We start from the raw sequence: 25,546 nt of genomic DNA, 5'->3' as shown, positions 1-25,546 counted from the left end.
ACACCAGTTAGAATGGCGATCATTAAAAAGTCAGGAAACAACAGATGCTGGAGAGGATGTGGAGAAATAGGAACGCTTTTACACTGTTGGTGGGAGTGTAAATTAGTTCAACCTTTGTGGAAGACAGTGGCGATTCCTCAAGGATCTAGAACCAGCAATACCATTTGACCCAGCAATCCATTTATTGGTTATATACCCAAAGGAGTATAAATCATTCTACTATAAAGACACATGCACATGTATGTTTATTGCAGCACTATTCACAATAGCAAAGACTTGGAACCACCCCAAATGCCCATCAATGATTGCCTGGATAAAGAAAATGTGGCACATATACACCATGGAATAATATGCAGCCATAAAAAATGATTAGTTCATGTCCTTTGCAAGGACATGGATGAAGCTGGAAACCATAATTCTCAGCAAACTAACACAGGAGCAGAAAACCAAACACCACATGTTCTCGCTCATAAGTGGGAATTGAACAATGAGAACACACGGACACAGGGAGGGGAACATCACACACCGGGGCCTGTCGGGGGCTGGGGGGCTAGGGGAGCGATAGCATTAGGAGAAATACCTAATGTAGGTGACAGGTTTATGGGTGCAGCACACAACCATGGCACATGTATACCTATGTGTAACAAAGCTGCACATTCTGCATATGTATCCCAGAACTTAAAGTATAATAATAATAAAAAAGAAAGCAGGTTTCCTTAGAGAGAAACTATGTTGCAAGGAAGCAACAGGCAGCATGGCAGAGAAGGGACTGTCTGCCAAGAGGCAGGGGCTGGAGGGAAATTTTACAGGGTGGTGCTGCTGGGGCTATGTGCAGGAGCAGGATGTGTCAGTAGGTTGTTTGTGGTTAGCCATCTCTCAGAACAGTTGCTGACAATCCCCACCTGGGGCCCCTTCCTTGACGCTGCTTACTTATCAGGACTCCAGGGTGCCTTGGCTCTGAGACTGGACCACATGGGTTATAGCTTAATGGGGTCATAAGTCTAACTTTGTAAGACTTTATCAGGTTCCAAATACTGACAAACTAATCCTAGTCATTTGAATCTCCCAGCCTGTTTTCTCATTTGTAAAATGGAGAAAATAGATAGGATTGACATTTCTGAATTATGTTCTATAGAAACGTAATAAACATTATCTAGAAAAGTTATCCTAAGTAAAAATTTGAAAACAATGGGTTTAACATATTTAGACTAGCCTGTTACCGCAAGGGGGTCTGAGAGAAGCCTTTGAAATTTAGCCAATGTGACTTGGGAATTTCGGTTAATGTTCTCCAGACTTGCTTGACAGTGGGACGCTTTTTCTATAACATCTCTCTGCTCAGTGTGTTTCAGATTATACTTTGGATAAATGCTGGACTAGATATTCTTTGTTTTTTTCCTCCCTAATTCTAAAATACATGATGTTATGAAAAATCATGTCCATCAATGTAAGACATCATATAATTGATCAGTTAAGAAAATCCATTTCCCAAGAAGAAAAGGGTCCCAAGAAGAGGGATTGGTGTTTCCTAAGTTATTAAGCTTGATGAAGAATATGGCAGAAAAAAGGGCCTGGAAGGACAAGGAGGCAGGAAGGGCTATGGAGGACTCTGTCAGGAGGAAAGTCAATAACTCTTCCAGGGTTTTCAAATTTACTTAACATTTGGAGTGGCCAGAATGCTTCTGTGTGTGTTATTTTTTACCTTAGTTGTGAGCATAGGGGACCTGTATGTCTTCTTGGGGTGGCGGTTATCAGAGAAAGGAAGACTGTGTCTGATAGATTCAGAAGTTCTGCCACCAAGACGTTCACCCACAGAATAACACATGATGAGCAATGAATGAGACATCATTTAACATACTGCAGAAGCAGCACAGAGGATTGAAAGCTCTCAAAACAGAGAGGTGAAGCCCTACGCCTTCTCTCTGGAGGCAGCTGGGGGTACTTTCTTCACGCCTTGAAAATCCACCACAGGTATGTGGAGATCCAAGAATATCAGTAATTTCTAGAGACCAGAAACAAAACTTTACAGGATGACCAATGTAAACTGATTGTAGTGGCATTTAGTGACATTTATTTCCTGTGAGCCACAAGAGCTCCATATTGGCAGATCTACACAACTGGAGTTATACAGAGAAACAAAAGCAAATCAGGGCAGAAGCTGACGTGCAATTCCTACTGGAGTTTCTTCCCTTCTTTAGCGGTTGGTTACTGGACACCCCACAGGAAAAGAGGAGCCACAGCCAGGATGGCTGTCATGGAGTAATTTTCACCTACTGAAATATTAATACTTCTTATCTAAAGTAATTTTTTTTTTGAGACCGAGTCTTGCTCTGTCACCCACGCTGGAGTACAGTGGCGTGATCTTGGCTCACCGCAACCTCTGCCTCACGGGTTCAAGCGATTCTCCTGCCTCAGCCTCTCAAGTAGCTACAATTGTACTATATAGTTTCTCACTTATAAAATCTGGCCAGATAATCAGACACAATTACTCTCTTCATTTGCTCCGTGGAGAGACCGCTTTTCTAGCATGCGGAGGGCCTCACTGAGCCTAACAGCACATCAGATACAGGCCACCCTTATGTGCTGCCTTGCACACACATATCCCTAAAGCGGGTCAGCAATTCCATAACAACATTAAAACAGCAACTGGGGAAGCAGAGCCCCACGGCTGAGAGGCACCCAACCAGATTGCAGTGCTATTTTTATCCCTCGAGCTGAGCGTATTGATGGAACGGAGAATTACTTTTGTGATTAAACGTGGCCAAAAACCTAGCAAGTGTTAATCTCTGGAAATCTGTTACAAATTGGATGGCAAGCACCAGCAAACTGCTGTTTTTTAAATCTAAAAATAGTTCTTGGTTCTCTTGTAAGTAATGCAGCAGGAAGACAAGAAATTTTAATCGGTCAGAGTGGTTTGGTTTTTACAGTCAATTCCTGAATATAATAGCAGGGATGGGTCTCTGGAGCCTCAAGTGAGAGGAGTCAGGTGCTGAGAGGATGGGCAGAGGCCCTGGAGAGTCTACATTTACATCTCTTAGCTGTTCTGGCCTAGATAACACAGCTCTAGAACCAGAAATACTCCAACTCAACGTTTTGGGGGCATTTATGTGATTGCGCTGGGAGTAGGGTCATACACGGGCAAAATCAGGGTGGCGGATTCACTGACTGGGTACCGGTTTGAACCAGTGATGAATGCATTGGCCATATAAAGTTAGTATTGGCTCCATTTCCTCTAGCTGTGTCCCTTTGGAAATCTGATCCTTTTTGTTCGGTCATGGAAGTGGAGTTTCCAGTTGGGGTTCATGCGGAGGTGGCTGGTGCCAAACCAGCTAAGGCATAGCAGCTCCGGACCCAGTGGTACAGCACGATTCTTCAGTCATACAAACCCAGCCCTTCACGAACACTTTTCAGAACACTCCCTCCAGGGCTCAGTCCCACATTGTCTAGTATTCATTCCCTGTCCCCTTTAAGGAGCCCAGCTACACTTTGGCTCAGCTTCCTCTTGCTTGGGTGGAGACCCTAGACCCTCTCATTTCCAGTGATGTTCTCACCCCCTCCCGCTTTGAACCTCACCCAGTGTGCCTGTTCCATATTCCAGGGCCTCTGTCCTATTTCCCCATCACACTCCAGTTCTGTGTCTGTGGCAGCCTCATGGGCTGGGGCAGAAACTTTGCCAGACTCCTCTCCCTGTAGCTTGCCCCAATCTCCTCTTTCCATCTCCCAACAGAAATCCTGCTTCAATCTGCATAGTCTCCTGAGACCTAAGGATGAGAACCTTCACTAGCTAGACCCTTTTGATGCCAGGCCCACCCTATCAGATCATGCTTGTGAGACAGCATTATCTTTCCAGGATAGCACAGTGGTTAAAAGCATGGGATAGACATTTATCCTGTCTTTTCTGTATTGAATGTATTTTAGGATGTCTAACTAGTTGACAAGGGTAAGTTCTTCTTATGGAATTCTAGCTAATAAATGCATAAAGAATAGTGGAATTAGAAAATTAGCACTTTGGAACACCCGGTGAAACAAGGGGTCTGTTCTAGGCAATGATCAGTGACTGCTCAAAGCATTAGGTAAAATTTTGATGGGGAATTTTATAAAGGATGGATCAACTTGACAACCTGATTTGACTAATCCACCTTAAAGGCATTAATGGAAAGACAGCCAGATATTATGAGCCTTCTAAAGGGATTCAATGGAAATTTCATAGCCCCGCCATGAGGTAACCTTTTAAAAACTGAAATCTGAATCTAATCAAGTCTTCAGATGCAAATATTAGTTTACAAACTTATGGGGGATAGAGGAATATGTTAAATGACATTGTGTGGACTCAGACAAATAGAGATCGTGAGATTCTGCCACAGGATAAATAAGCCGGTATTCAATAAAAAATGGCACTTAAAAAGGAAGAGTTACCTGTTATAAATATTTTTAAAAATCAAGACTGTACCAACCAAAAGAAACACAAAGGTGAAAGTGCGTTGTAAATGGCCAAGTTGTTAAACATTAGCTATTATTATTATAATGATTGCTCTACATCTTAGTCCCAGATCCTTCAGTCTAAGATATTCATTGTTAAGATAAGCTTCAGAAACTATCCACTTTATTTTCTAAACCTTGTGTCTCGAACATTTAAAGAAGCGTAGACACAGAATGTGAGGAAAACACAATTTTCTAATGAATACGAGGAAGCTATGACAAACAGCTAAATCATCAAGCAATGGCAAAACCGAAAGTCTAATCAGACATCAGTATCTTATTCTTAAACCTTCATACACTTTTTAGAAACCTTCTGATTGCAGGAAGCTTTGGCAAGTTCACTTAAACATACTCATGTACTCACTTTAAACAGTATGATAATGTTTCTATACGCACATATATACATTGACAACACTTGCTAATATTTATGTGTATATATATATACACACATATATATGTGTATGTATGTGTATATATATGTGTGTATTTATATATATACACACACATATATATATATATACCTTGTAGCCATGAATAAATAATCCTTTTAATTTTTCTCTCCCCCAGGTAAAATCTTATAAAGTAAAACATTGACTATTGGACACTCATGCGAAATAAATTCATCTGGATACATGAGGAATTCCAAATTAATCAAAATTTGACCTTTACAATTATCGGTTTTAGCTTTCGCTTTTCTGGATGGTAACCTTTCTGAAATGTGCTTCTCTCTTCTCTGCATCTTAAAAGAAGAATATCAAACACTTCCTTGACCTGAGGCTTGTCGTTATGAACATGGTAATACAAGGGTGTAATACACACCTTTGGAGTTCATTCCAGGTATTTAAGGTGTTGACTATTTTTCAATCCATGAAATGACCTCAGCTGACTGTTCTTTGAATCCTTTTTTGCTGTCGTTTCATGAAATCAATAGCTTATTTTTTCTATTGTTCAGCAGTATTTCATCTTATGGATATACCACAATTCATTTATCAATATTTAAAAAATGTGTATATGCTACAAATATACAATTCATTGCTAATATTTTTTGCTTTAGACTAGGGGTTAGAAAAAGATGGCCTGCCCCTCTACAAGTCACGACCAACTACTGCCTGATTTTGCATGGCTCATGAGCTTCAGAATAGCTTTTACATTTATCAACAGTTAAAAAATCAGAAGCAGAATAAACACCACTATGTAATATATCCACGTAACGAAATTTCACTTATACTCCCTAAATCAATTTGTTTAAAAAGTCGAATACATTGTGGCACATAAAAATTATATGAATTCTTATTTCTACACTTTACCGTTTTTCTTTCTACTCCCTGTGTTTCAGCTTGCCTCTGCAGTAGCTACTTGGTCATCCCTTCTAATTGCTGCTCCCAATCTGTTTTATTACCAGATAATCAAGCTCATTGATTTGCGGGCAAAATAAGAGTAAAGAGGCTCTGCTGAACACCAAAAGATTCTTTTGTAGGTAAAGAGCATGACCTTTAGTACCTGGGCTTTGTGAACAGTATTTTGCTGCTAAGAGGTGTTTTCTGTTGCCTTTCAGGTTCTTAGTTATGTTTCACATAAGTGAATGAGGCTGCTAAAAAAATGATGGTTCAGAAATACAAGATAAAAAATGTATCCTTGCAGTGTACTTGAGTTGAGGCTTCCATTAACTCCTTTTAGGGAAAAAGAATTTAGTGCCACGAAAAACTGAATCTTGCTTTTCTTAAATTCAGAATGAACCTCTGTACCATCATTATGCTGAGACCCCAAACTCTGATTACAAATTACCCTTTTAAAGCAAAAATAACAAATTTAATATCCCCCTCAGATCCTATTTGAATAAATTTACTGTATATACTGGACCCCTGGAAAGTGGAAGGTTACAAAGACTATATGTACAGTTCCTTTACATACAAATTCCTGGCAGTACTATGAGCATTTAATACTCACAAATGATTTTCTGATTAAAGAGAATTTTTTTTTTCAGCCCAATTGGAGCAACACTTGGATACAGTTAGGGTAGGCCTGTGATTTTTATGAAATGCCTGGTTAAAGTGTATTGTTCTAACTCTCTCACCTGTATGAACCTCACCCCCTCAATCTCTCCCTTCCTTTTTGCATGAATCAACACAGGTCCCTAATATGACACCATATAATGTCCCCAGCCCCAGCCTCTTTCATTTAGATCTTGGGTAACCTCAGCTTATTCAGATTAGATAAATAGTAAGTGCTTGGAGATAACAACCAGAACTCTTCAGGTCCTCTCCATAATACCCACTAGTGATTTCTGTAATATCAGAGTTTAGTGCTTTTCCCAATTACAATGGGCTTACCTTGCTCCTTGCAATTCGAAGTGAAATGTCTGTGATTTCAGTATGTGCATAGAGCAATGGACGTGTGGCTTAAGAGCACAAGCTACGTAATCCTAGGCTTTTCTGAGGATTCAGCAGCCTAAATGCATAGAGAATCATGAGAGCATTACTGCAGGAACAAAGCATTTCCATCTAAAATGAAAAGTCCATTAGCACATCCTCACAGCACTCTCTCCTCTCCACAAGGCTGGGAAATCACAGGAGGAAGCTGAGCTGATTTGATGAGACTAAAATCCCTTTTAATTATGATGAATAACCTAGCTGCTGTTATTATTTGAGCCAAACAAATGTATAATTGCCACTATTCAGAAGTTCTTTCTCTTAAAATGACAAATATCTTTATGACAACAAACTGTTCCTGAGATGGAAAAACAAAAATTCTCAAAATATATCTTCTGCATCGTTGGTTTGCCTCTGAGATACTCTGCTTTTATTCACATTTTAATAAAGTATCAGTGGTGGTGGGTTACAGGAGTAGGAAATAGTAAAGTTTTCTGTTTTCAGGATCAGGAATATTCCCATTATTTTCATTTTGAAAACAATTTGCAGGCTCCCAGTTACCTGTTCTGGGAATCACAAAAAGTTAACTGAATTTGCTGTAAAAATTTACAGAAAATTAGAACTGGTAGAATTGTTTGAGGGATTAGTGTTATCTCATTCAGAGTGCCTTGGTTAATGAGCTCAAGGCAAAAGTTCAACCCCAGTGAAACCCATAGGCCATAGTCCTGACCCACTTATCCTAAAAACATAGGTAAGGCTGGTAGACCAGTCTTACAAGTACCCTTGTATATTAAAGGCTAACCAGTCTACATTTGCATGAGCCAACTTTAGATGGAGAACAAGAGACAATAAAGCATAGTGGTTAAGTGCACTGGACTTAAAATCTAATAAACCTAGATTCAAATCCAGCTCCACCACTAAATAGTTGGTTCATTTTTGGCATGGTACTTATTCTCTTTGAGCCTTATTTGCTTCATCTATAAATTGGAGGTGGTAATAGTACACATAAGTTTAAGGCTAAATAAGCATTCTAGGTATTTTAAGCAGAAAGGGATTTAATACAGGGAAGTGGTGTTTAAAAACTTGTTGGAAAGACTGGAGTAGTGCAAGTCAGGGGAGCCACCAATAGGCCATATACTTCAATGGCATATCGTCATTACTGAATTCCATAGGCCCTGAAGCTGCTGTTGCTGCAGCCACAGCTACCTCTTCTTCCCACAAAGCTGGTGACTAACACCGTATTGTGGAATTCTCTGTAGCAAACACTCACATTCCTCTGACCTTACTTGCTAGCAAGGATGTAGCCACGACCTCACTTTTATCTTCCAAATCTTGGGCCATTGCCTCTTACAGGTAGCATCCAGAACTCCAGCTTTAAGGGAATCTAGTTTTTATAACAGATTTCCAACACCAGCAATGTAGGAACGTGCACGGAAAGAGATGTGACTGAATACTACATGGCAACAGACAATATCACACATGACACCTACCTCGTTGACTCGCTGTAAGGATTATATGAGATTATTTGGGTAAAATACTTAGCACAGTGTCTGGAATATAGTAAGCACTCAATATTTATATGGTTATTTACATAGTTGTTATGTTACTGAAACTATGGCATCCCTCGTGCATTAAATGCAACTTACTCACACAGTTCTCCTCGGGCAGCCGGATCTCTCCCTCCTTGAACAACTTTTTCAACATTAATTCCTATATGTCTAAGGCCCTGTATCAAGGCCATCTCATTTTCCCTTTGCTCCCAATCTTCCCCAGGCTTTTCTCAATTCCAAGTTTTATCCCATCTTTATCTCTCCACATACCATTACCCGGCAAAATGTATCTCTTATAAATTCTTAGCAGTTAAGCAAACAAACAAACAAAAAATGATTTTTTTTTTCTTTGAGGGCAAAGAGGGCTTCATCTTCAAACATTCCCAGGGCAAGAGGAAGTATTTACCTTCCATCTACCTAAAGCAGAAAAGAAAAGGGAGAAGGCTGGGCATGGCAGCTCATACCTGTAATCCTAGCACTTTTGGTGGCCAAGGTAGGTGGATTGCTTGAGCGCAAGAGTTCGAGACCAACCTGGGCAATTTGGTGAAACCCCATCTCTACACAAAATAAAAAATTAGCTCGATGTGGTAACGCACACCTGTAGTCCCAGCTACTTGGGAGGCTGAGATGGGAAAATCACCTGAGCCCAGGAGTAGAGGCTACAGCAGTGAGTGATGATGATCACACCACTGCACTCCAGCCTAGGCAATGGAGTGAGACCCTATCTCAAAAAATAAAGAAGAAATAAATAAAAGGGAGAAAAAAATACTTATTCCAATTGAAGCAGGCTGAAAGGTCCTATCCTGATAAGTAGTTACATATAGTCAGGTCTCAAGTAGGAAATATTTCTAAGATTCTGAAGTCAGAAGTGTAACTATGTTCCCCCCAATCTAAGATGTTAAAAGCCCCAAGATCATTAAGAGTTTAGGTGACATCTCCCAATTCAAGATGGAAAATTGAGCATATACAGTTACTGCTTTCTTTCACAAAATTCTATCAAAGAGGTAGCAAAATTTAACAGAAAAGAAAAGCCGTGGTAGTATTAAAAACAGTGTGCTGCCATGGTCTGAATGTGTCTCCCCAAAATTCATAGGTTGAAACTTAATCCCCAGTGTGATAGTATTAAGAGTTGGGGCTTTTAGGAGGTGATTAAGTCATGAGGGCAGACCCCTCATGAATGGGATTGGTCACCTTATAAAACAGGCATGAGGGAGCTGTTCACCCTTTCTGCCTCCTTCCACCATGGGAAGACACAGAGGGCAGCATCTTTGATAAACATCTATTCACCACACATTGAATCTGCTTGTGCCTTGGACTTCTCAGGATCCAGAACTGTGAGAAATAAATTTCTGTTTATAAATTACCCCATCCATGGTATTCTGTTACAGTAGCCCAGACAAACTAAGACATATGCCATTAGCAACTCAGAGATTTTTGATGAATTTCCTGAGGAGAAAGAAAACAGGAATCGGGTAGATAGATAAACTGGAGCTGCAGAAAAGAGATTTGGGATATTTACAGAAAGAAGCCTTGGCAGGGAAGAGAGTTATTCTCCTGGCAGGCTCTGAACTAGGAAAGCCAAGTCAGGGAATGTTCTTTCTACTTCTTGGCATCTGTCCTCCTCCTCCTCCTCCCCACCTGGCCAAAATAAAGACCTGCAGGAAGGAATAGTAAATAGAATGGGAGTTCTGCTTGGAAAGGGATCACTGAAAGGAGCAGAGCAGATCTTGAGGGAACTCCAGAGAAAGAAAAAGAAAGGAAGCACTACCTAGAGGGAAGTACAGTGAAGAACTTCCCACACCACTAACACAAGAGTAAATATGCTTTATCTTGGCAATTGTGGAGTTGTTCTCTACTTATGCCCCCTAAAAGAAGGCCATACATTGACACAATCTCTTCACTTTCATGGAAGCCAGAGTCAGCCCAGTGACTTGCATGAGAAGCCAGAGAACAGATAAAGAGAGGATCCCTATATCCTAACATTGCCCTTCGCACATAAATGTGAACAGTTAACAAAGATTATTAGACATTTGAGGAAAACCAAGAACATGGATTAACAGGAAATATTAAGATTTGTAAAAGGCAGAACATTTATTCTGAAGAAAAGAGATACTATCAGATACAGAAAAAAGTTTGAAAATTCAAGTTAGTATGCTTCTTAGTGTTGAGAGAATTCTGCCTCCATAAAACAAGAACATGCTGCTATGAAAAAGGAGCAATGATAGAATAAGAAATATTCTTAGAAATTAAGAATATCTTACTAAAATAAAATAGTGTATTAGAAAGTTTAGAAGGATATCACCCAGAACATAGTAAATATACAAAGAAATGTAAAATATGAGGGAAAACATGAAAACATGATGTTAATCTAGGAACTTCAACACTATTAATGAGAGTTTAAGAATGATGCAACGGAAAAAAATTAGGAGTGATAATTATTTTAAAAACTAAGGCAAAAAAATTTCCCTGAGTTGAAGGTTTTTGAGAATTTTATACTAGCTGAAACACTACCAGATTACACTGAAAGGGGGCAGAAAGAGGATGAAATGCAAGAAGGTTGTCGGATTCTACAGGCAGGGAACAGGCTGATTAAACTACTCAGCTGCAAACTCTACTACCCTTTTATGAAAAAGGAAGAATGACTCAGACAGTGGAGCTGAGGGTCCAGAAAGTGGAACCTGGAGCCCCATAGGATTATGTGCAGGCCTTAAAACCTAATGGAGTTTGCCCTGTTGGATTTTGAAATTGCTTGGACAGGTAATTTCTTCCTTCCCCTTTCTCCCTTTTAAATGAGAATGTCTATAACTGTTATTCTATACTTGTCCCACTACTAATTTTGGGAAGAGATAACTTGTTTCTTGAGTTTTACAGGTTCACAGATGGAGATGAACTTCGCCACAAGAAGGGTCATGCTCAGAGTCTCACTCATACCTGATTTAGATGACTTAGATGAAATTGAGGGGCTTTTAGGCTGATGAGACTTGATTTTAGACTTTTAGTTGATGCTGTAATGGGTTGAGAATTTTGAAGCTATTAGGATGGGGCGTATGTATTTTTCGTGTGGGTTGGATATGAATTTAGGAGGCCAAAGACTGACTGTGTTAGACAGAATAATGGCTCCCCAAAAAAGTTCACATCCTTACCCCTATAATTTACCTTACATGGTAAAGGGATTTAGAAGATTAAGCAAGGATCTTGAGATGGGGATATTACCCTGGATTATCTAGTAATCTAATCACAAGGGTCTCTATAAGAAGGAAGTAGAAAGGTCAGAGAAAAAAGGCAATGTGATAACAGAGTCGGTAAGAGAGAGACTTGAAGAGGCTATGCTGCTGGCTTTGAAGGTGGAGGAAAGGGCCACAAGCTAAGAAATGCAGGCAGCCTTTAGAAGCCAGAAACAGCAATGAAATGGATTCTTCCAAAAAGCCTTAAGAAGACACAGAGCACTGTTGACTCATTTTGGACTTTTGACTTCCACAGCTGCAGGATAATAAATTTGTGTTATCTTAAGCCATTAAATTTGAGGTTGTTATAGCAGCAATAGGAAACTAATAAAGAGACCAAAATCTTCAAAAATAACCTATTCAATATCAGGCCAGATAAGTGGAGGTCAGTCAAGGCTGGGAGAAGGAGGGAGATCACTGAAATACATCATTGCAATATTTTAAAAATTAACGAGAGTAACTAGACCCCGAACTTTTTGAAAAAAAATTATTTTAGACAGAGTCTCACTCTGTCACCTAGGCTGGAGTGCAATAGCACTATCTTGGCTCACTGCAACCTCCACCTCCAGGTTCAGGCAATTCTCCCACCTCAGCCTCCTGAGTAGCTGGGACTACAAGCATGTGCCACCATGCCTAGCTATTTTTTTGTATTTTTAGTAGAGATGGGGTTTCACCACATTGGCCAGGCTTGTCTCGAACTCCTGACCTCAAGTGATCCACCCACCTTGGCCTCTCAAAGTGCTGGGATTACAGGGGTGAGCCACTAGGACTGGCCTAGACCCTAAACTTAAAGGGTAGTGGGAAAGAATATGGAAAAAGTAAGTTTCAGCAACATTAAATACTAATAGACAATGGAGCAATTCCTTCAGAAGTCTGAGATAAATTTATCTTGCTTTTAATCTATAATGCTATACATAGTCAAACTCTTAGTTCACCATGAGGACAGAACAAAGATATTTTCAGACATGTAAAGATACAGAAAACTCACCCTCCTATACCTCTCTTGTATCATCATTTTTTAAAGGGAGTTATTTAAGGATATGCTCCAGTACACAAGGATGTAAAGCAAGAAAAAGGTAGATATAGGATCCAGAAAACAGCGGCTTCAATTCAGGAAAGTAGCTCGGAGAAGTTCCAGGATAAGAGCTGGGCAGGTGGCTTTGGGGAGCAGCCAGAACAGGTAATGTTCTAGAGGGAGAGGACTAGCGTTGGGGGAGGAAGGGATTCCGTGAACTATATACGATTACAAAGAAATTGGAAGGCCCTTATACTGTGAAAAGGGCACGGAATAGACGAATAGGGATGATAAGGAAAAAAAGAAAAAGAAAAAGCATTTAAAGGTTTTAGGATACATTAAAAGTGATACGAATTATGGCCCAAATGAAAGTAACCTGGAAGTCAGTGAGCTTCAGAAAAAATAAAATTGATTCCAAGCAAGAGAGAGCCCAAAGAAGAAGAAGCTGGAAGATAACAGAAATACAATGATAAGTGAATATTATTCTTTTTCCAGCAACTGAAAAAGAAGGTAATAGGAAACTCCCGAACAAGACAATAGCCACTTATAAGAAAGGTGTGGTTCAATTACGAAGCAAAGGTTGCTATGACATGATGGATGGTGACCAACTGGTAAACTGTAAGAAAGAAAAATCAATTTTATTTTTAAATCAACTTTCCTTTTAAGTCATGACATTGGAGTCAGAGAGAAAAAAATGTAATCTTTTCTTCTTGGCTCTAATGGAAAAATTTATATAACATAAACTGTAAATACTTTTTTTTTTTTTTTTTGAGACTGAGTCTTGCTCTGTTGCCCAGGCTGGAGTGTAGTGGCACAATCTCGGCTCACTGCCAGCTCCACCTCCTGGGTTCACGCCATTCTCCAGCCTCAGCCTCCCAAGTAGCTGGGACCACAGGCGCCCGCCACCACACCCGGCTAATTTTTTGTATTTTTAGTAGTGACAGGGTTTCACCATGTTAGCCAGGATGGTCTCGATCTCCTGACCTTGTGATCCACCCGCCTCAGCCTCCCAAAGTGCTGGGATTACAGGTGTGCACCACCACGCCTGGCCAACTGTAAATACTTTTAACTCGTTTTCATTTTTTAAAAATGAACCTATGGAGAAAGTGTGAAAGACAACTATGGCTTCAGAACAAAAAGTGTTACCAAGATTACTGTTTCCTCCCTACCAAATGAAATCAGTAATCAGTGGACATAATCAGCTTGGGTTTCGGGGTTATATTGTATGAAAAATAACTTTTCTTTAAACATTAGAATTACACTCAATTCAGAACAGTTGTTCTCAGACTTAAGCTTGCATCAGAATCACCTGGAGGGCTTGTTAAATCACAGATTGCTGGTCTCACCCCAGAGTTTCTGGTTTAGTGGGTCTGGGGTGGGGCCCAAGAATTTGCTTAAGTTTTCAGGTGATACAGATCGAGTGTCCCTTATCCAAAAAGCCTGGGAACACTTGAGTTTCAGATTTTTTTTTTTTTTTTGGAATTTGGAATATTTGCATATATTATACATAATGAAGATATCTTGGGGATGGGACCCAAGTCTAAACACACATACACACACACACACACACACACACACACACACCCCTTATACACATAGCTTACATTTAATTTTATATAATATTTTAAATAATTTTGTGTATGAAACAACATTTGTGTACGTTGAACCATCAGAAAGCAAAGGTGTCACTATCTCAGCCACCCATGTGGAAAATCTGGTATTTAGCATCACCATCATCTCTGACTCTGAATTTATATGCTACTGATAAGCATTTTCAAAAAGTTTTGGATTTTTGAAGCATTTTGGATTTTGGATTTTCAGATTAGGGATGCTCAACCTGTACTAATTTGAGGGAGATACTCACAAACATGAGGCAGGGTGGTGGTGGTGAATGTGACCAAATGAACACTGATCATACCTCCCATCCCAGCTCACTTATTGGGCAAAATGCAGGTGCAGCTGAAATCATCATTCACACTATTTAAGAGTTCTGCCTCCCCCACACCCCCTCGGCCTGTCTTCCTCCTGCCCCCGTTTTCTCTCTCACTTCTTCCTCATACCCACTTTCCTCTTCTTTTCTGGCCAGATGAAGTTAGCTAATACTTATGAGCTAAGTGCACTCATATTGCAACTGCACTCTATCTTCATATTATAAAGCGAGGAGTCAAGATAATTTACCTATCACTAATAGGATTAAAAATAAGAAGTTTAGTCATATTATTTGTAGTGAAAAAAGTAACATAGAGAGGACTTTACAAGAGCAATGTAACTGTGTTGTGAGAAAGAAAGGGAGTAATGTAAGTGAACTAAGAACTCATCTGTCATAGGAGGAAGAGTCAGCAGCTGTATTAGTCCATTTTCACACTGCTGTAAAGAAATACCCAAGGCTGTGTAATTTATAAAGGAAAGATGTTTAATTGACTCACGGTTCCGCATGGCTGGGAAGGCCTCAGGAAACTCACAATCATGGTGGAAGGTGAAGAGGAAGTAAGGATCTTCTCCACATGGTATCAGGAGAGAGAACTGCAAGCAGGGGAAATGCCAGACGCTTATAAAACCATCAGATCTCGTGAGAACTCACTATCAAAAGAAGAGCATGGGGGAAACTGCCCCCATGGTCCAATCACCTCTCTCCCTTGACACATGGGGATTACAGGTCCCTTCCTCAACATGTGGGTATTACAATTCCAGATGAGATTTGGGTGGGGATACACAGCCAAACCATATCAGCAGCATACACTTAATATTTGCAGACATGGAGGAAACCACTGGAAGAACCAGAATCTGGAATATTAAAGAGGGAGCTCAGGGCTGGGCAGAGGTGAGGTAAAGATCGAGTCTTTAAGTAACTGCCCTGGGCAGCAGCACTAGCGGGCCCAGGGATAGAACAAGGTGGAGGAAACCTTGTTTTTCATATTGTAAACTTCAGTCCCTTATGCATTCATTTTGTAATGCTATTACTTCTGTAATTACTAGATAAACACATGTTTTTCAGTTTTTATTTTTAAATAAGTCAGTTGAGATGAACCCAGTGATGTGAGCTTTTATTCCTAGGACCAAGGGCTGAAACAATGACTTACCAAGGGCTGATAACGGCACTTTTGCTGCTTTCCCAGTGGAAGCCCCAATCACCAGGTCCTGTTCATTTGACCTCTTGTTTCTCAAATTGGAGGAAAGGCCCCATTCACACATACACCCATTCACCTGCATCCAAGTGAAGCAGCTCATGCCTTCAATCTTGGATGGCCTGATGTGTAAAAGGCTCCTTGCCTTTCTGAACACCCCCAGAAGTAGACTTCTGCAGAGATAAGTAGACTTCTTGCAGAGATAAGACTGGGAGATACCTGAGAAAAATTACCCTGCATCCCAGTTCATTATGACCCTGTGGCTCATAACAAGATTCGGGCACTTTAATTCCTTTACTGGATTGTAAATTTCCTGACCATTAAGTTACATGATTAATCCTCATTTACCCCCAGTTCTCAACTTCAAAAAGAAATTAAGCCCCAGAGATGTTGTATGGGTATCCAAAATGCATTACAGATTTCCAAACAAACAAGATTAACGCCAACCCAGCAATGCTGACTCCCAGGCCTACATTTGTCTTAATGACTGTTATTCCTCAAGGCAGTAATGAGTCTTGCCATCCGGTGCTAGACTGTTGGCCACCTGAACCTCATACTTATTGCAACCTGCAGTTAAGGCCTTGGCATTCATTCAAGCCCCAGCCTTGAATCATCTGTTTGAAATTCAGACCTGGGCCGGGCGCGGTGGCTTACACCTGGAATCCCAGCACTTTGGGAGGCTGAGGCGGGTGGATCACTTGAGGTCAGGCGTTTGAGACCAGCCTGGCCAACATAGCAAAACCCCATCTCTACTAAAAATACAAAGGTTAGCTGGGCGTGGTGGCACGTGCCTATAGTCCCAGCTACTTGGGGGGCTGAGGTAAGAGAATTACTTGAACCCAGGAGGCAGAGGTTGCAGTGAGCTGAGATTGTGTCACTGCACTCCAGCCTGGGTGACAGAGTGAGACCTTGTCTAAAAAAAAAAAAAAAAAAACCTGAAGGGTTCTGCTCCGGGAGACTGGAATCTGGAATTGCAGTACTGATGGGCCAGAGGATGCCAGGCCCAGCGTCACTCGCTTGGCAGGACACACTGGCTAAGCGCTCCGACTCTGGACAGACAGCTCTGAGTTTAATTTCTTGCCTGTCGTTTTTGAGCTATGAGATTTTGGGCAAGTCTCACTTCCCCCATCTGTAAAATGGAGAGACTGCTGATAGCATCTATTTCATGAATCCTGTATGAGGACTAAATAGAATGATGTTTATATATGCATATAAGGTGCCTGAAATATATTCATTGACTGTTAGCTTTTAATATCAACCATGCCATTTTTCTTATTAAAATTGACGTAACGATTAATCAGATTTATTAAATTGTCTAGGAGAGAGAAGTCAAACCATAAACTACTATTAGAAATAGGAAGAGTTAAACCCAAAAACTGATCCCTTCCACAAGGAAAGCACCTCAGTGCAGATGGTTTGGAAAGAGCTCTTTGACATTTGGCTCACCCTCAAGTTTCCTGTTCATAATCACAGGCGACTTCACATGGGTCATAACAAGGACATCCTAAATGAAAAGTGAGAAGGACCATCTCTAACAAAAGCCGGGGGAGCTCGCTCACTGCGCTGAAGGCCCTGTGATGGGTTAACCATCCTGGGGGCAGAGCAAAGCAGTGTGACAGCTTCCCAAGAAGCTATTTTTATCTTGTGTTTTGAGCATCTGACTCAAGCTGGGTAAAAGGGTTCATTTTCTCACTTGGAAAGTTTTCAAAACACCAAAGGATTTGGTCAAGAGGGAAATATACTCACTCCAGCCAAATCTTTTTCCATGGTCAAAAAAAAAAAAAGGCCAGCAAAAATTTAATCATAAATCTGCTTCCGGCAATATGTGGACCCATTCAGGGGAAGTTGTCATTTGTTTATCAGTAGCAGACAGCAGCTTCCTGCAACCAACAGCAGCTGTCACCCTGCAAAAGGACATCTTTTCATTTTCATGAAGAGTAGTGAAAATTTTAAGGCAAAGCAAATGACAAAATATTTGACTGCATTTATCTGCCTTTTGGCTATTTTTACCCCTGTGCCATGCAAACGCCTTACAGGCTTTCCTGACAACATCTTACTTTTTATTCTAGTCCTGCTTAGCAGCCAAGGCATAGTGTTGCCATTTAAATTTTACAGATGGTGAAAGCTGAAACCCTGAAACTTCAGTAACATGAACATGGTGGGGCCAGAACTGGAAACCACTCCATGGTTGATTTAAAACTACCCCAAGTCCCAAGGGAGACACAACGGTCATCAGGGAAATGGGAACGCATACCAGTTCTGTGTCAACTTGGAGCAGGGCAAAGTGGTGACCTAGGAAAACATACAGTCTAACTGCTGATTTCTTCCCCAATGAAGAACTTGAGGTCTATAACACAGCATCACGTGTTTGCAGTGTAAGAATTCTGTTTTCTCAGCTAAGAATGAAGTATGAGATCACATGTTTATTGCTGCCGTTTACTTCCCACAATTCTTTTTTACATATTCATACTCTGGGTATTTTTTTTCTACATACCTCTGCCAGACTATGTAGTTCTCTTCTCATCCAGAGTTACCCTAGTTATTTTGCCAAAGTACCTGATCCCATTCATTCACTCATAGATCTTACACTGAATGCCTGCCATGGGACCCAGGGCTGGGAACCTGGGGACACAAAGATGAATGAGTCTCAGTTCCTAACGTCAAGGGGTTCAGAGGCTACCAGGGAAAACCGACATGTAAAGATGTAGGTAGATCTGTAAAGAAACGTCCTGGAAACCACAGAAGTAATTGTCTCTGATGGGTGAGGAAAGGCTTTCTTTTCTCCTTGATACCTCTCCTGAGTGCCTCTGGTTGCCTCACTTTGGCATCTCATCTCTGCCCTGCCCACTCTGCCCAGTCCCCCTTGGGTATTGACATTTCTGCTAATATCTCCCTCTCTGCACTTCACATCAGACCTCCAACCCCTAAAGTTATGATTCCAGGTCACAGAGGACAGGTTTGTGCATATAGTACTAATTTTTTCAAATGTCTTATCCATGAGCTGTTATTTTGTAGAGTAAATCAATGCTAATTCTTTAGAGCAAAGCAACATTAAAGTCTTTTTTTTTTTCTTTTTTTTTTCCTGAAGCACATTCTGAAGATTATAATCTACAAAGAGTACTAAAATGAGAAAGGATCCCTGGGCCTAGCTTGGTACTAATTTTTATTCATCTGATTTATAGAGTGGGTAGGTGAGGCAATGTCCTCCTCATCTCTGGACTGGGGATACGCTGACAGCTCCATCCATCAGGCAAGCTGTCAGAGCATAACGCTTCACAGAAGCTGTTAAACAAAGGTCCGAATGGCTAACACTTCTAGGAGATGAAAAAGAAGAAGTTAACCTTAGTGTCCAGGGAAAAGTATTTTGCTCATCTAGTAGAGAAATGGATGTAGCAGTAAAGTCTTTAGACAAAGGTATTAGAATTTAAAGACAAATTCCAAATACATGCCTGGATTTCTGCTGCCTTTATGATTCTGGAAGCAATTCCTGGTTAAAATGTATTGATAAATAATCAGCCAGCAACGTTGATCTCACTGAAACTAGGATCCATCTTCATTAGCAAATTTAAGGATCACTTATGTCTATAAATATAGGGCAGAAGAAATAGAAGGGATGTAATCCAAAGTCCGCGGTTATGCCTGTCCACCAAGGAGCTGGATTGCAGCTGGTGGTCTTTAACAATTAGGGGCATGAGAAGGACAATGATCATTTACACAATGACATTAATAGTGTAGTTGGTGACCATTTTATGGTATCTTGAGGAATTTTAGGCACATACAAAACATCCAAAGGACATATTTTAGCTGCTAGGTTTAGTATATTTTCTTTCTTTCATTTCAACACCTTCAATGCCTTTCAGCAGTTTTAGATCCCTCTGAGTTTTAGATCATCCAAGTTCCTCAAGGACAGAGAGAGGTTCCATTAGAGCATGACAGACTCATAGAATGACCTCTTTTGAAATCTAGGTCACACAGACAGCAAAAGTATCTCCAGTGGTCTCAGAGATCCTGGCCATGGCTCGGGGCCTGGAGAATAGCTTCAAGAATGGGGGCCTATGCAAGAGGGCCCTCAGCCGGCAGATGGCACTACAGTGTTTGGCAATCTGAACTTCGTGGGTGCTCTTTAATAAGGGCCTTTTCTCATCATTCTACTCAAAGTGTTGTAATTCCCTCTGATTGTCTTCTCTGCCCTCATTTGACTTTGCTGAGTCATTCCATGCTGTGTCATGAAACTCTGTGCTGCTGCAGAAGACTCAAAAGAAGCTCTAAACACTTTGTGGCTGTTGGGATAACTCAACATGGGGGGCAGGCTGCCATGCCAAGAACCCCAGTGAGGGTGGCTGAGGAGAGGGTCTATTTACGGGGGTAGTGCGAACCCGAGGGTGATGAGGGAGACATAGCTTTGGGTGGCTCTAAGTCTCTCAAAGCATTTGAAGACTCCACTCTAAGTGAACCCTCCACCTCCCCACCTCTCTCTCTCTCACTCCCCTGCCCTGACCCAAAGGCTCCAAGTATCCATATTGCATGGGCAAGTGCATTCTCCTACAGGAAAGATGGGGATGCATGTCAACCTCATAAGCCCCACATAGAAGGGAGATTTCTATCTCCCAGCTGTGCCTGTCTCATTTTGCTTGGAGAAAGAAGGGGATCACAGAGGGGTGGATCACACGCTCCAAAAAGGCAAATATTCTCCCCTAAAGAGAACCTCTTTGCTCCCACTGTTGGAGTTGGTGTCAAGGTGGAGTGGGGATGGGAAAGGATATATTTTTACAATCCTCTCCTAATGTCTAAGGAGGAAGGATCCCAAAGAAGATCCCCTAGTTGCTGAAGGAAGATGGGGGTGTTAAATTGATTCAGGTGGGTGGATGCAAATTGGAAGGGGGGAGGACACCTAAATTATTCTACATAATCAGAGGAGGAAAGAGATCAAGAGAAAAACTGGTGGGAGGCAGGGAGGACAAGAGAGAAGGAGACAACTAAGGTGGAGATTTTGATGAAGTGTTGTGTAGTGCAGTGTTTGATATATTCTCTTCTCCATCTTTCCAGAAACAGCCTGGAAAACCGACATTACCAAATAGTGCTTTACGAGTTCTATTGAGGTGGGGAGAAATGAAATTTGAGGAGGGGTTCAGTCTTGGGGAAGTGTTTGTGCGTGATCAAAAGGCAGGAGCAAGAACTGAACAACGTGATATAACTAGTGAAGAGTGAGGGACAGCACTCCACTTGGGTCTACTATTGCTATGGCCAAGGTCATTTTGGAGTGTCAGGGCCACTCTCCAGGTGAGTTATGGGGAGAGACCACAAAGAACCTGGAGAGATAGCATGTTTCATCCACCTCTGCTACTCTGCCAGTGACCTGAGAACAAAAGGCCCTCCCAGCTTAAAAGCAGGAATTTAGTGGGGCTCAGTGGAAGTGTTTGTTTTGATAAGAAGCTGCTTTAAAGCCACCATATGTTTGGTTTGATGGTGACACATGGCTGTAAGTGCAGCCTGGGCCCAGATACTAGCTTAGTCAGTGGTTCCCTACGTGTAGGCCCTGGTACACAAATAACGATGTCACCTGGGAACTTGATAGAAATGTCAACTCTCAGACGCCAACCAAATCTGCCGAACCAGACACTTGAGAGGTAGGGCCCAGTGATGTTGTTAAACAAGTCCCCTTGGTGATCCTGATACATCCTGACATTTGAGAATAACTGGATTATGCAACAATTCTCAATGTTTGGTATCTGAACCCCAGTAGGGCTTGTCAAACACAGAATCCCAAAATCTCTAGCACAGACACCAGAGATTTTGGCTGTGTAAGCCTTGGGTGAGCTTGGCACCCTTTGTTTAATAAGCTCTGCAGTAATTCTTGTCCCCATCTAAGTTCGGGAACCACTAGAGCAACAGATTAAGAAGAAACTGAGTCCATATCCTGAAATTATGAGCTAATGTGGCTGGCAAATTGAACAACTTATTGAAACAATAGAGACCTTCCAGGATAAGTAAAGGAGCTTAATTAATGTTCCCAATTAATACAGGATGTCCTGCAGCTCATGGAGAGGAAGCTTTGGAGATTATACTTAGGGAAGAATTCTTCATCCTTAAGCTCAAAGCTTGACTTCAGAGAATTCAAGCAGTTATGGAATAAATGGGGCCCCAGGGAGTAACCCAGAGACTAATTCATACCTCACAGGGCAGCAGCTGTGGCCCCAAGTGTCCAATGCAGATAGGGCAGGGCACCCTGCTTCTCCAGGCAGGATCTAGAGTTCAAGAGTAGTCCTTAGAATCACCCAGGAGTTAGGAGGTTGGCACAAATGCAGATTCAGGTTCCTGAGCCCCTCTCAGGCCTGCTGAATCCATTTGTAGGATTGGTGACCAAGACTCTAAATTCCTACTGTGTGCCTTAGCTGTCTGTCATGCACATTCCAATTTGAGAACCACTGATCACCGAGTGTGGTTAGCATCACTTACACTTTGGTGAAAGGCAAAGACTGTCCATGCAGTTCCAGGGTCAAAAGCTCGTGGGCCAGGCGCAGTGGCTCACGCCTCTAATTCCAGCACTTTGGGAGGCTGAGGTGGGTAGATCATGAGGTTAGGAGCTCAAGACCAGCCTGACCAACAAGGTGAAACCCTGTCTCTACTAAAAATACAAAAATTAGCCGGGTGTGGTGGCACGTACCTGTAATCCCAGCTACTTAGGAGCTTGAGGCGGGAGAATCACTTGAACCCGGGAGGTGGAGGTTGCAGTGAGCCGAGACTGTGCCACTGCACTCCAGCCTGGGCAACAGAGCAAGGCTCTGCCTCAAAAAACAAAACAAAACAAAACAAAAACAAACAAAAAAAAAGCTTGTGGCCTGGAGGGAGAAGCAGGGAAGATCCATCTCTCACATTTCCACCTTGGGAAGGGCAGAGAGTCCTTGGTTGTGGGTGAGGCCACTTAAAAATTAGTTTCCATGTGTAGGCAAAACACGTAATACTTCAGATATGCACTATGTAGTATTTAAATATATTAAGTTTAATATAGCTCCATGGTAAGAGTGCTTGTCTTCTGTTTAAAATATTCCCACGAGTAATGGGAAAGTAAGAAAATGCCTAGCCAGCAATATACCATAAAATTTCCTAGGGAAATTGCTTTGATATAGCTATAAATATAAGATTTCCCATAATATTTAATTTCCTCATTTCTTGTTTATTTTGTAATCCCATTTTCCTTAGCGTGTCCAATTGAAAAATTCCTTAATAATTAAAAAGAAGTGAGCAGGTGCATGTTTTGGAGACGGTAAGGAAGGGTTGCAGTTAGGAAGGCTGGAAAGTCTGTGTTCCACTCTGCAGGGGAGCGTGCAGGAGGAAGAGAAGCCCAGGCCGAGGGGTCACGAGGGGTTACCAGCGAAAGGAGGGTGAGCCCAATCCCTGAAGCCTCCAGAAGTGGCCAACAGGAGAATGCGTCTGAGTGTCCCGTTACTATTTTCACTGAGTCCCTCTCAAAAGTTGAACTGCCCACTCATCAATTTGAATGTTTTTCACCAGTTAACCCAGTCTAACAATAGGTTTTGGAGTACATATGCCTGTGATTTAGAAGTAACAAGACACTTTACATCTTTCCCTAAACATTTGCATGTCTACTTCTACAGCATAGACTTGTAGTATCTTTAAAACCCTTTTCTCCCAAGTGCAGCCTCATTAGAAGTCAACTGGCCTTCTGACTAGCATTTCAGACTCTGATTATTATACCAAAATCCATTAAACACATAAAGTCTCTTATTGGAACCTCCAATTAAACCTCAAGTCTCATAAAAGAGAATGAAGTGATTATAGGAAAGTCATCTAATACTATGCGAAGTGTTGGGAATGATAATGCTGGGAATGAATGCGGTGCCTTTTGCCCAAGGAGCTAAAATTAACAAAATCTAATTTTTCCCAATTCGAAATGATATAGAAAGGAAAATGTAAATAAAGTGACTCGGAGTAAATTCAATATAATGCTAACTTTCATTCAAGGTAAACCCATGGGTTAGTTAGAACTAAACAAATTAATTGTTCCTGGTGAGCCCCAGGGATTGGCTCACTTTCCCTTCCCTAATACCCCCTTCTGACTCTGTAACTTGTTCTTTTTAGCCCAAGAGGGCCTTTTGTTCTCAGATCACTGGCAGAGTAACAGAGGTGGTTGAAAGACGCCATCTCTTCGGGTTCTTTGTGGCCTCTTCCTATAACTCGCCTGGAGAGTGGCTCTGATACTTTAAAATGACCTTGGTCATAACAATAATAGACCCGAGTGGAGTGCTGTCCTTCACTCTTTGCTAATCATGTCACGTTGTCCAGTTCAGGCTTAGCACATCATCTCCTAAACTTTGTCTAGTGGGGTAGGTTTTGATTCTTTTTTTGTTAATTATCTGACCTCGCATATGTCCAAGTTTTTCTACTGTGAAATGGGAATAAGTGTAACTGCCTAACCTAACCCCTGGATATATTGGGTGTAAATGTTTTATGCAATACCAGAGAATCACCATCATAATCATAGTAGAAACCAAGGTGCGGCTGTTCCTTCATTTTCAGGTTTCTAGAGTTTGTGGTGCATTCAGGGGAATCAACACTGTACTACACTGCCCAGTATCCATGTACAGTAGGGCAGTGGTTCTCACACTAAACTATGCCTGAGGACCAACTGGGGATCCTGTTAAAATACAGATTCTTGGGACCTGCCCCCAGAGATTTTAGTTCAATGATTTGGGATTGGGCTCAAGAAATTCATTCGTCCAGCAATTACGTGCAGACATTGTTAAAGGCACTAGGGTGATGGAAGTGAACGAAGAGACAAAAATCCTTTCGTGGTCTATCTGCATTTGTAACAGACCTCCAGGTGACGCTGAGGCCATTAGCTGTACTCTCCCAAGGGCCACACCTTGGCAGCAGCACATGTCAACTAGTGACAAGATCTACTCTCTGCTATGCCCATGGAAATTTCATCACATTTCCAAACTCTGATTCTCCTTCTTTTCCACTGGGACCTACTTCTTGGCCACAATCTTCAGGAATTAGTTTTTATATTCAGGAACAATGGTTCACTGGGGTCCTTCTCAGCAAGTTCATTTACTCCCTTGCTTTTTTATTCCAGTATCACACATTATTAGCACTGGGTTCCCGAAGGACCTCCTTAGTATGAGAGTCTTTAAGAAGGCTCAGGAAACATCACTTGTTCCAGAGACTTTGGTAACAGGAATCATCAAGAAGATGTCTGGATTTGACTTTCAAGGATCAGAAGACAATTAACTTGATGAGTTCTAACCTAAACCACAAGCTTACCCTTAAGAAAAATTAGCCTTATACTGAACCTACTCCAAGTCATTTCATTTATATTTTCCTTTCTATACCGTTTTGAGTTGGGAAAAATTCACTTTTGTTAACGGCCCACACATCCTGTGGAATGAAGCCTTCAGTCTAAAATGCAGTTGATTAATTTCACTAAGTCCTTTGATGCATCAATACTAAAGATGTGTGGGAAACTTAGCTGACCTGGACCAACAGAGCAAATGAAGTAGCTTCACAAGGGCATTGGCTGATTTTTTTTTAAAAAAACACTTTTTACGTGCAATATCTACCTTAAAAAAGATGTATTAGTAAACAGAGCTGAATTATAAAAAATTCTTTTCACTCCAGCGAACCTCAAGTACCCAAAGCTGACAACAGATGACTCAGTGAGTAAAATAAAGGCAGAACAAGGCAACAAGGACAAGTAAGACTTTAAGTGAGTGAAGGAAATGAAGAACTACAAAAATACCTAATGGATTTTAGGTTTATTGAAAAA

At 41.2% G+C, this 25,546-nt stretch overlaps 1 long non-coding RNA gene across 2 annotated transcripts in view; it reads right to left on the bottom strand.

Moving 5' to 3' along the window:
* The window catches only part of LOC134728896 (uncharacterized), a 116,894-nt gene that overhangs the window by 67,793 nt on the left and 23,555 nt on the right, over window positions 1-25,546 (bottom strand). For both annotated transcript variants that reach the window (XR_010109758.1, XR_010109757.1), the window contains one exon: window positions 15,061-15,157. This is a non-coding gene — a long non-coding RNA (uncharacterized LOC134728896). The remainder of the gene's footprint in view (window positions 1-15,060; window positions 15,158-25,546) is intronic.

Source organism: Pan paniscus, chromosome 15 (assembly GCF_029289425.2).
Source record: "Pan paniscus chromosome 15, NHGRI_mPanPan1-v2.0_pri, whole genome shotgun sequence".
Lineage (NCBI taxonomy): Eukaryota > Metazoa > Chordata > Mammalia > Primates > Hominidae > Pan > Pan paniscus.
The sequence above is the reverse complement of the archived record's forward strand: the minus strand, read 5'-3'. Positions and strand labels throughout refer to the sequence as shown.